Genomic DNA, 11,200 nt, shown 5'->3' with positions numbered 1-11,200 from the left:
CAACAGTGTCTTCTTGCTGCAAGTAAAAAGTGTTAAAAAGAAATATTCAAAGTCCAAATTTTTTTCACAGGCAGCTACAACAACTCATCAGGTATGCACAGCACACATACACCCTGATCTTACACTGCTGTCAGCCTGCCAAAACCCCTCATGGCTCTGGAGGAATTTCTGTGCTGAGATCAGGATCCCACAGGGTCATTCCCTGCAGTGGTGCCTGGCACAGATCTCCCACTGCCGCCTCTGGAGGTTCTGCCTCAGTGCTCGTGGCACTCTGCTGCATTCAGGTTAAATCACCTGAACGGCTCCAGCTTCCTCTCTTCCCAATGCCTACCAGTTACTGGATTTTTATCAGAGAGGACGAGAGTGACAGAGAAATTCCCTGCCAAAGGTTATCTCTGAGTTCATGGTGCGTGTCCTTCTGCTGCCACATCCAATCAAGCATCAACACTGTTCCAGGCAGCCTTCCTGGGACTGCTCCTGTGGGGCCAGCAGGAATTTCTGCTGCAACAGGGAGGACAAGCTGGGCTGGCACCACAGCTCCATGTGGACATGGTCAGCCTTCAAATGCCTGTGAAATGATCTTCCAACTCCAGCTTTCCAGTGCTGCTGTTGTTTCCAAGAACTAAAGAGACACAGCCCATCGAGCTGTGCTCAGCAAGAACAAAGCTCACCCAGAGCAGCGGGAATCCCCCCAAATCCTCTGTGCTGGTTCCAAATGTCCCAAAGAAAGGCCAGGGATGCTCTGCTCCTCCCAGCCTCCCTGAGGCTCACTGAAGGAGGCTCTCTGGGGGATTTGGAACCACCGTGCTCACACATAAGGAGCTTCAGCCACTTCTGCAGCCCATGTGCATCAAAATTACAGGGAAGGCTGCAGTGTAAAGCAGGGTCATTTCTGCTTCCTCTTATCTGACAGGAAATTCATTCCCAAAGCTAACACACGATATTCATAAAGTCCTTCTTAAGCTCTTGAAGATCCACCTCAATTTCCTCTACAACAGCTGGTGTGGGTTTACAATAAATGAGAATAAACTGGTACACAGCCCATGCTCTTGTAATTGGCACAGTGATGGACTTGGAGCCCTTTTCAACATTTGTGAAGTCAGATAACCCAAGCTAGCAGCAAGAGGATCACCATGAAGCATAATTATTTTATAGCCCCTATTTAATTTTTGGAATATCAAAATTTATGACAATCACTAAAGCAGACTGATTAAACCCTAAGTGTAAACACACCATGAAACAGAAGTTGTTTTGCTGTCACCCCAAGTAAGCATCTATTTGCAAAGTACATGGCAATATCAAAGAGCTCTCTATTGATTAAACTTTGAAAATAAAATTGCACCACTTATCATATGCTGTTTGCAAAAATGCCAATCATTATAATACTCACATAAGCATACTGCGTCTTCCCCCTGAACTCGTTAAATTTATTACTGAGACTCTATCCTGAGCTGCCTACATGTGGAAAAAATATCATTCAGATAACGCATTAACATTTATAACCAGTATTTAAAGCTGTGCATGGTGCCATCTCAAATGATAAGGGTCTTGTCAGCATTTCCAGTATAAGCCTCATTTCAGGGAATGGAAGAAGGGAGGGAGTGGCAACTCTGCATTTCAGCAATTTTAAATGACACCAACAAGAAGCCTCACATACAAGTTGTCAATCTAATTGTACTTATCTTTCAGAGATAGGTGCATCTTTCATGTCCACATTCAGTTTAAAAAATAGCAAAATTCTCACTACATCATTGTAAGCTACCTGGCAAGCGCTGTCATTCTGCTTGTGCATACAGCATCCCACACAATTATAATTCTAGATCTAAGCCTTCATATTACAAAAGCTCTTAAGGTATGGAACAAAAATGATATGACCTCTCCTCACAGTTATACTTGCTCTCTAGAGGAGAAAAAAAGAGATAAGCAAAACAGCTAACAATACAACAATGAGGGCTGGTTCATGACTCATGTTATCAGATGTTCCCGCAGTATCAAAATACTAATGCTGAATACAAATTTTAATGCCAGAAAGGATAAAAAATAACAACAAGATTTTTTGGGGTGAGAAACTTGTAGGTGCAGTGCATCTGCCATGAGCCCAATTCTGCTACAGGTACCATGTTAGCTGTGATTTGCCGAATGACACCTGTTATCTGTTGAGGTTTAAGTATTCTACCAAAAGAAAAGATCTTTAAGATATTTTTATTAGTACAAAAACATGTCAAAAGACAAAGGTAGTTGTCATAAGGCAAGAGAGGCTTCTGAAAGACATCTCTAAAAAGGAAGGTATTGAAGTGCTTATACCTGAGATGATCTGGACCACTGGACAGGTCATAAGTAAATATATGCAAAGGAGGGACCTCAGATCTATAGAATTCTAAGTGCATCAGTGACACCTGCTAGAAATAATAAAGCCAAACACTTCTGTGTGCAAAAGCAACAATATTTCTAATCAGAAAGCTCAAATGCTAACCAGTGTAATGGTTGTAAACAAAAACACTCTGAGCAAATATGCGTGCAAATGAATTTTCCAGATTCCAAGGTGCAGTTGATTACCAAGGCTAACTGAGCTGTCCTCTTCTCTCTCAGCTTTACTTGCTGCTCAGGCACACACTGGACATAAAAATCTCCTGCCATGCAAAGGATTTTATTGCTTTACAGGAAAAAGACTAATAGATGATAAAACAGAGGCCATATAAAGAATGGGCAGTTGTTCAAGAATTATATGCTTTGGAATGGAAAGAAATGCCACAAGAGCTATGGAATGCATACACACACTTCATATTGAGGCCAAAGCTGCTCCACTTCACATGGAATCTCAGGGGCTAGAAAGGCACCACACAGAGAACAAGGTCCATGCTGTGCAGCATTGGGGCACACACTCATCCATGGACTATCCCACGGATTCAGGTGTCCCCCACCACCCCCTGGCATTTAGGCTGGAAAGCAGTTGACTAAATATCTTCAGCATCCAGATTCCAATGACTGCGATAAAGCAGAGATATTATCCTAACTTCTTCCCTTCCTATTGTCCTTTCAGTTAATGTGCACGTTTGGCATATTTCTGATTTGCTTTGGAATGAATCCATCAACCCAGAGATGGTTCTGAGGACAGCCAGGAAAGCAACTCCAAGGCCAGGTAAACAGCAATGTTAGAAATTTTGACATCAAGCAGTTTTAAGCACCATCAGAGTTTGACCACTGTCAGTAGCTGAGGAGAATCTGAGTATGCCTATTTTCTACCCAAGCACCCACATCTCATCATAACACATCCTACTAGATACTCAGGATTTGTGTGTCTGTGTAATCCCCAGGGTAGAAGCCAGCTGGAATCCTGGCCCCATGAAGCCAAAGGGAGATTTGTCTGTGGCTGAAGTCTGGGTCAGGATTTTATGTATGTTTATTTTGTGCTTTGTGCAATAACAACTCAGGGAGCTACTTCAGATGCCAAATAAATTTTGAGGTTTCTGTGGAATTTGAAATACTTTATAAGTGATTCTCCCTGACAAATTAATGCAGCCACCATTCTCACAAGTTCTAATTGTCTCATCAATTTCTTTTCATGCCACTTGCAGTTATATATCATGCTTCAAAGTCAGCATGTGTACAACCAGCCTCCACAAGACAAATATTATAGGGTATTTTTCAGGTAAATGATTACTGCTCAGAGACAGTGAAGTTACTGCCTAGAGTGATGTTGAAAAGACTGCGGAAAAGCAGAGAATGTTTTGCTTTACTTTAAAATTGAAGTATTTAATTCTCGGAGAATTACATTTTTTTATCACTGGAAAAACTTGTGGGTCAAGATAAAAGAAAAGTGGTTTACTAAAGCAAAGTGACAGGCATGTGTAAACAAAAGAAAACAAAAGATTTCTTCTCAGCACAGTGGTGCTGTCCAGCCACTTGCTAGGATGTAGGTCTTCATTAGTGGTTGCTCTAGAAAACAAACATCCTTGTAACAAATGTCATCTCCTCCCTCTCTTAGCTTTTAGTGCGGAGCAGACATCACATTGTGTGGAATATCCCTTTGGCCAGGTCACAGAATCACAGAATAATGAGGCTGGAAGAGACCTCTAAGATCATCGAGTCCAACCTATGCCCTAGCACCTCAACTAGACTATAGCACCGAGTGCCATGTCCAGCTGGGGCCAGCTGCCCTGGCTGTGGGCTCTTCCCAAGACCCTCCTCCTGCCCAGCCCAGTGAGGGCAGAATGTTGGAGAGACAGCCCTGAGGCTGTGGGAACACTGCTCAGCAGCAGCCAAAGCTCTGCTGAATTATCCACTCCCCTGGCTGCCAGTGCCCAGCCCAGCACTGCAGGGGAAATGAGCCCCAGCTCAGCCAGACCCAGCTGAAATCTCCCACCCACCTGGGGCAATCCTCACTCACTTCTCCACTGATGAGTGGGGAACTAAAATTGCTCAGAGCAGCGCCTTTCAGCAGATTTGGTTCCAAACTTTTGTGACGGGGGAGGACCTTGACTGACAGCCAGGCATACACACACCCTGTGCACATGCAGAATTACACTCTTCTTAGAAACCAGGTGAAAAAACAAAAGCCAATGATTACCCAATTATTTCTTCAGTGGGCAGCTATTCACAAACATCTCATGGAATGAATTTAATGGAAGGAACTTTTGGGAACACATGGAGTCTGAAAAAAATGCTGTTTCTTTTCTACTCATCTCATTTTTTTCTGAAGTGAAACCAGAATTATGTGACCTCTGTGCATAATGACAACTCAATGACACAGCTCTCATTCTGAATGTGGAATAAGAAATGCTCACCATGAACTGCTCAAAAATAATCCTCAGGCCATGATTATTCATAGAAATTATTTGGTGAGTAATTTCAATTAAATAAATTCAAGGAATCAAGAAAAATAGGCTAAACTAATAGAATGCATTATTTATGATGAATAATTCATTTGGAGGAACTTTCTCCCACTATTGCAGAAAGCCAGCTCAAGGCACAGGGCACTGAAGTCTCACTTAAGCCCTGTTTTGAGGTCTTAATTGGGGGCTTTCATGATGAATCACTCCAGGCTGGCCCTCTGCCCAGGATTGAATTTCACCCATTGCTCCTGCTCCTCACATATTTCTAGATATGTCATTAGCACAGTGGAATTTGTATTCTTTCAACCTCATTGCCATAACAATGATGATATGGAGAGATTTCTTTATGTTCCTTTTGCTACTAAAAACTAAAGAGAAAAAAACTTCTCACATCAGCTCACCAGACTTTCAACAGTGAAAGTTCATCATACCCATACATCAACTGCATTATGCAAATATGAGCCCCCTGTCCACTGAAGTAAGGCAAGAAGACACAATAATTTAAACAATACTCTCCAAATTGCTAAAAACACTTGTGTGCACTTGTGCTTACATGATGGGACATTTCCAGTTAAAAACATTCACAGTATGTAACACATAGATTATGACTCTGACGAAAACTGAAAAAAATGTACTTGTAAATGGTAGTGGTAGAAATTACTGTGGACACACATTGGAAACACAATAAATAATACATCCATTGTTGTTTTAAGGATGGGAAAATAAAACCATAAAACCCCACACTTCTCTTTTCTTTTCTTTTTTTTTTTTTTTTTTTTTTGTTCTTGTAGCTTAGCAATGCCAGCACAGAATATCTATCATCAGGAAGATTCATCTCGTTGTTCCTATCAGAGAAAAAGAGCCATTGACATGATGAAACAAAGCACTTCCAAAAATATTTAAAGCACTCAATAAAACCTAAGTGCCGACTTTGAAGCTAAGTATTTGTTCAAAGATCTGATCCAAATCCCACTGAAATCAGTCAGAGTCCTTCCACTGACACCAAAGGGCTTTGGATCAGACATCCTACTTTCCTGAGTAGGATGAAGACATCCATAAATATTAATTGTCTCAGTGCTCTGCTGGGTCCTATGATAAAAGGTGCGAGTGGATATTTGTTTTTCTAGGCAAGAAAGAAAAAAAAATGGGGTAAATCTAAACTAATGATCAATTCTTAATTGCACAGTGGTGAGTCTGTCAGTATCCCCAAAGCACAGGCTACCAGGGATGCTTTCTGAAAGACAGCTTCTTTATCACATTTCCTGCTGAAACCAATATTTCTGCCATTATAACACACTAAATTCTCTTCTTAAGACAGTCAGGATTAATGATACAAAAAATCAGAAGCTAGTAGTTCTGCTGTTGCAGTTTTTACCACCAGGGTGGAATCACACTGTGCTGTTATGAAACAGATTACCCCAGATCTATTGAAACAAATAATGATGCATTCTCCTTGCAAAAAAATCATGTTGGAGTTAGATAACGGGTCTCAAAAATGCCTAACCTTGGCCAGGGTCTGAGTCTTTGCAGGAAGCAAAAACTGAGGGAAGAGTTAGAAAGCACTATAATTTAAAGTCATAGTTCATTAAATTCTTTCATTTTTACAATAGGTAGTCATGAAGTGTCAGTGAACAGTACTCTGAAGTAGGCCAGCCCTCCATATGTTTGCATGGTTGGGAGAAATGGAGCTAAAAAGCACATCTGGAAACCAGAGAAATTCCTTACAGTTGATGGCACAGGCAGTCACTGATTGCCAGCAAAAGGCAGCTCAGCAGACCCAGTCTGGAGTGCCCCTCTGCCCTCACACTGCCTCATCCAGCAGCTCTCCTTCCGCCAAGGCTTCATCCCGAGGGTCTCCCTCCTCTGCCTCTCTCGGCACACGGGGCGGTGGCTGGGCAGCCTGGGATGGGCCCAGGGCCAGGAGGGCACAGGCTGCCCTCCCTGCCTCTCCTTCCTCCCTTCCTCTCCTTCCTCCCTGCCTCTCCTTCCTCCTTCCTCTCCTTCCTCCCTGCCTCTCCTTCTTCCTTCCTCTCCTTCCTCCCTGCCTCTCCTTCTTCCCTTCCTCTCCTTCCTCCCTGCCTCTCATGCTCACCCTCCTTCACCCTCCCCTGCTCATTCCTTGCCCAAAGAAAGGAGAAGCCAGAGACTCCTCTTTCATCCTGTCCTTTACAGCACTTCCCAGTGCTGCTGGATGAGATGAAACTGTGGATTACAAGTAACAATTATTTTGCATACTGTTCACTGCTAAATCTGGGAACTGTTTATGTGCTTAAGAATTCCTTTAAAGTGATGGTCAAAAATTCACTTTACAGTATAGGAAAGACCACAAAAAATGTACATAGTTATGGAAGTAGAATATTTCCAGCTACATGGAGATACACACATGCACAGAGAAAGCCAGAACACAAGATATTGTTGAAGATCAATGATGATTATCTCAGAACCCTGAGAGCTTACATGGAGTAGGCATCTCATGTGCAGTTCAGGATTACAGGATGAGGAACATATGAGATAAACAAATACCTATATTTCCAAATTCCCATTGTTTTACTGCATCACCCATCACGTTGTGTCCACAGAAATCAATATTGGCTTCTACTTATACTATATGAATAAACATTTCTTTACTTGCCAGCAGCATCCAGGCTACCTTAATAGATTCTAATGACCATTAAAACTTATATCCTACCCTACATCCAACTCACAGAGTTTTGCTTTGTTTCTTGCTGCCTTCATTTCATAAGACTTGGTGGATATGTTTATTCCTTCATTTATATACAGAGAAGCAAACCCAAAAAAACTGATAGGTAAAGATGTATAAGTAGTGTTTAGCATCCACCTGCAAATACAATGTGAAGAAAGAAAATTATCTCCACATTTTTCCAGACTTTTTCTTCTCCTTGATATTTACTCTCCCAGAAGGACAACAGCATGATGTGCACTAGGCAGGAAGGGTAATGATCTGTGCCAAATTTTATGTGCTTATGCTTCATGCTGTGGTCTGGCTTTTTTTTCCCCTGCCAGCAGACAGATAAAGTGGTGGCTTCAGAACTGTGCAGGAGCCAAGAGCTGCACTGGTGTATGGAGGAGCACAGGACTGACAGACTGTTTGAAGCAGGGTAAGGCTGGCACCAGGCAAGTATTCAGTTCATACTTGCTCTGCAGCTGTCTGGGAGTGTCCCCATGGGAAACAGGTAGGGGATAATTAAGGGCTCTTAAGCCAGCAGACAAGGATGTTACAAGGATAAACATTTCCAACTGAAGACAGTTAGATGCAGAGTTGTAGAGAAAGCCCAGTCTTTTACCTGTGGGGGATGAAATCTATTGGAACAATTTACCGAACACGATGGCAGATTTTCACCATAGGCAATTGCTAAAATATGCCTGGCTATGTTATTGGGTTTCATTTTTTTTCCTTTTCCCTATGAAGTATGATCTAGTTTGAACAGGAATTAATTCAAATTTAGCTGATGGCCTGGGTTATGCAAGATTCAAAAGCCACAATGGTTCTATTAAGTCTCATAATCTATGCAACTGTATTGAGTCTTCATGACTCTGCACAAAAAGGAGCATTGAGGGAACACAGCTAAATATTTGGGACCTCCACAATGCTTACAAATCAGGCATAACCTTGAGTTTCCCCAAGCCCTCATGGGCTGCTGTACCAACCTGCCTCCTGGCCTTTTATCCCTGGAGGCTCCCAGATAGTCACAAACTAGAAATGTTCCTCCATTCAACATATAAAATAAAAAGGCCTTAAAACGGGTGGAGGAAAAAAGCTGTTCTTTTACACTCTGTTTTTAATTGAAGGGATTATAAAACACTTCAGGCATGCTGAGAAATCAGGACTTTGTTCCTAAATAAAAAGCTGAAGCTATTATTTTTTTTTTTAATCCTTGTTCCTCCTCCTACAACCATGGTTATTATATGCATGCATTTGCAGTGTAATAGAATCAGTATCATCTCTGTGTCTTATTACTGTTGCAATCCCCTAACATGCTGTTCCTTCCATCCCACATGAATCTGGTAATTACTGCTGAGGCATGCCATGTGTACGCTCTCCCTTCCCAGGCAGCATCAGCAGTGCCACAAACACATTTCCCACCTATCAGTAAACACAAGCAAGTGGGATAGTGCATGCTGCCTCATAAGCCAGTTCCAGGACATGGTCCTTGCTCACCAGAAAGCTGCACCTGGCTGAAACTCATGGTCATAAAACAAATGTACACTTTGAGACAAGGGAAAAATGCACTGAAGTTACTTGTGCCTTCGTTTCTGCTACGTTGGAGCAAGCCCTGTGAGAGCTGGTAGTGCTGGGCTGCTCAGGTGAGATGTGATGGAGGGAGGTTACAGGAGCCTCTGTGTGCCCCTGTGTGGGCCAGGTGTATATGAATATGCTCCCTTCTGAAAACAAAACAAAACAAAAAAATCGACTTGGGTCTCCTTTTACCGTCTCTTTTTAGGTTCATGCCCCCAGACTATGTTAGAAAGAGCTGAAAACAGGATTTGCTACAGCCTGTAACTAGTCCAATTTTGCTCCCCAAACACCATATCCTCATGTTTAGAGCAGAAAATAAGCAAAAACCTCACAGAATAATAATCTGGCTGATGGTGTATTAGTGTTGTAAAACAGCAGATCTGCCACACAGATCTTTCCTGATGTTAGCAATTTTCGCTCCTGAATTCAGCTGGATAAAGAGTCATAATGGAACAGCTCAGTGCATTTCAGAATCCCAATCTTGTTGAAATTTACACAGCAGCGCACCAAAAGTGTGCTCCAGTGTGGGATGCTCCTGCTCTTGCCACAACCTCTCCAAATTTTAGATAGGAAAACTGCAACTGTTTCAATCCCAAACGCAAACTCCAGCACTATTCCTGTCCAGGAGCACTGCAAAGGCATCTGTGCTGGCTGCTGCAGGATGTTACCTTTTCCAGCCTCAAGAAGAGAGATAAAAATAGACAGTACATTTCTGCTGCTCCTAAAATGTGAGCTCTGATACATAATGGCTAAAGAATACCACGAGATGACAGTACCACTTTTGCCAATTTCAGAACTCTTTTGGCAGCAAACCTTTACATTCTAGAGACTAAGTGCATATAATGCCCTATAAGAATCTGGCAATAATGCACCTTGCCCTGCTAGCACTTTAGAAATTCCCTGTAGAGTGCCTTTTTGTCCCCTCCCCGCAGTGTGAACCCAAAGTTTTACCTTTAGATAGAGACCAAGAGCAGCCATCCTTTCCCACCACATAGATCTGTGCCCAGGGCATGGAGCTTAAGCAAAGTCACAATAACCCAGATCCAACATCTTGCTCTTTTTAAAGGCAGCCAAACGCTACACCACAACATTTCAATGGGGCAGTGGGGCTAATCCAGCCAGTGGGAATGACGGTGTTAGATGTGGTTAAATCTGGCTGCTCAGTACTCGAGGCAGCGTTCCAGAGGGTGCAGGGGTTCAGGCTTGGGACTGCCGCTGCCTGGCAGCCCGGTTTGGTGGAAGGTGTTGAACTTCCCTGAACGTGTAGAACACCAATGTGCAGGGCAGAGCTCGGCACGGCAGTTTGGGAAGGGGGCTGGCTGCTCCAGCCGGAGCGGGGGATCGATGCTGATGCCAGATCAGGATTTGCAGCACCGCTGCTCGGAGAGCCAGATTGTGCATGTGCGCGATGTGCGATGTGCGCGTCTGTGCGGCGTGTGCGGAGGATGTGTGCGGGCTGTGCGTGTGTCCCTGTGCGGTGTGCGTGAGTGTGCGGTGCGTGCGCGGTGCCGGCTGGCTTTTGCCAAAGGAGCTGCTTGACTTGCTCTCTATTTTGAGGGCGCGGATTCAGGGACTCGGGGCCAAGAATTCTCCGGACCCAGGTAAATCCGCTCGTTACCTTATTCCCCTTCCCGGCTCCGAGTGCCCGCGCTGTCCTGCAGGTGCTGTCAGAGCGCTCCCGCGAAGAGCGGCCGAGCCGGGAGCGGAGCCGGCTGCGAGAGCCACCAAGGGAAGGGGGGACGGCGACTGGGACAGGGGGGCTGGGAAAAACGTGTCCCCCCCGCCCCCGGCTGACGTCAGCGCGGCTCCGCGCGGGGCACCCGGCAAAAGCGCCGCGCCGCGCCGCGCCCCGCGCACTGCCCGCGCTCCCGCAGCGCCGCCGCTCTCGGCCCGCGCCCGGCCCAACTTCCCGCACAGCCGCGGCCGGGACGGGCCCGGCCGGGACGGGACGGCGGCGCCCCGCTGGGCTCCTGCTGAGGCGTGAGCGGGCGATGCCGCTCGCCGCCGGGCGCCTGGCTCCCGGGGCGCGGCGGCTCTCGGCGGCGGGCACGGCCCCCACTGCCCCCTCGGGCGCCCCGAGAGCAGGTACGGGCGCGGGGACGGCGCGGGG

The sequence above is a fragment of the Ammospiza nelsoni genome, chromosome 15 (assembly GCF_027579445.1).
Source record: "Ammospiza nelsoni isolate bAmmNel1 chromosome 15, bAmmNel1.pri, whole genome shotgun sequence".
Lineage (NCBI taxonomy): Eukaryota > Metazoa > Chordata > Aves > Passeriformes > Passerellidae > Ammospiza > Ammospiza nelsoni.
This window is presented reverse-complemented; position numbering follows the sequence as displayed.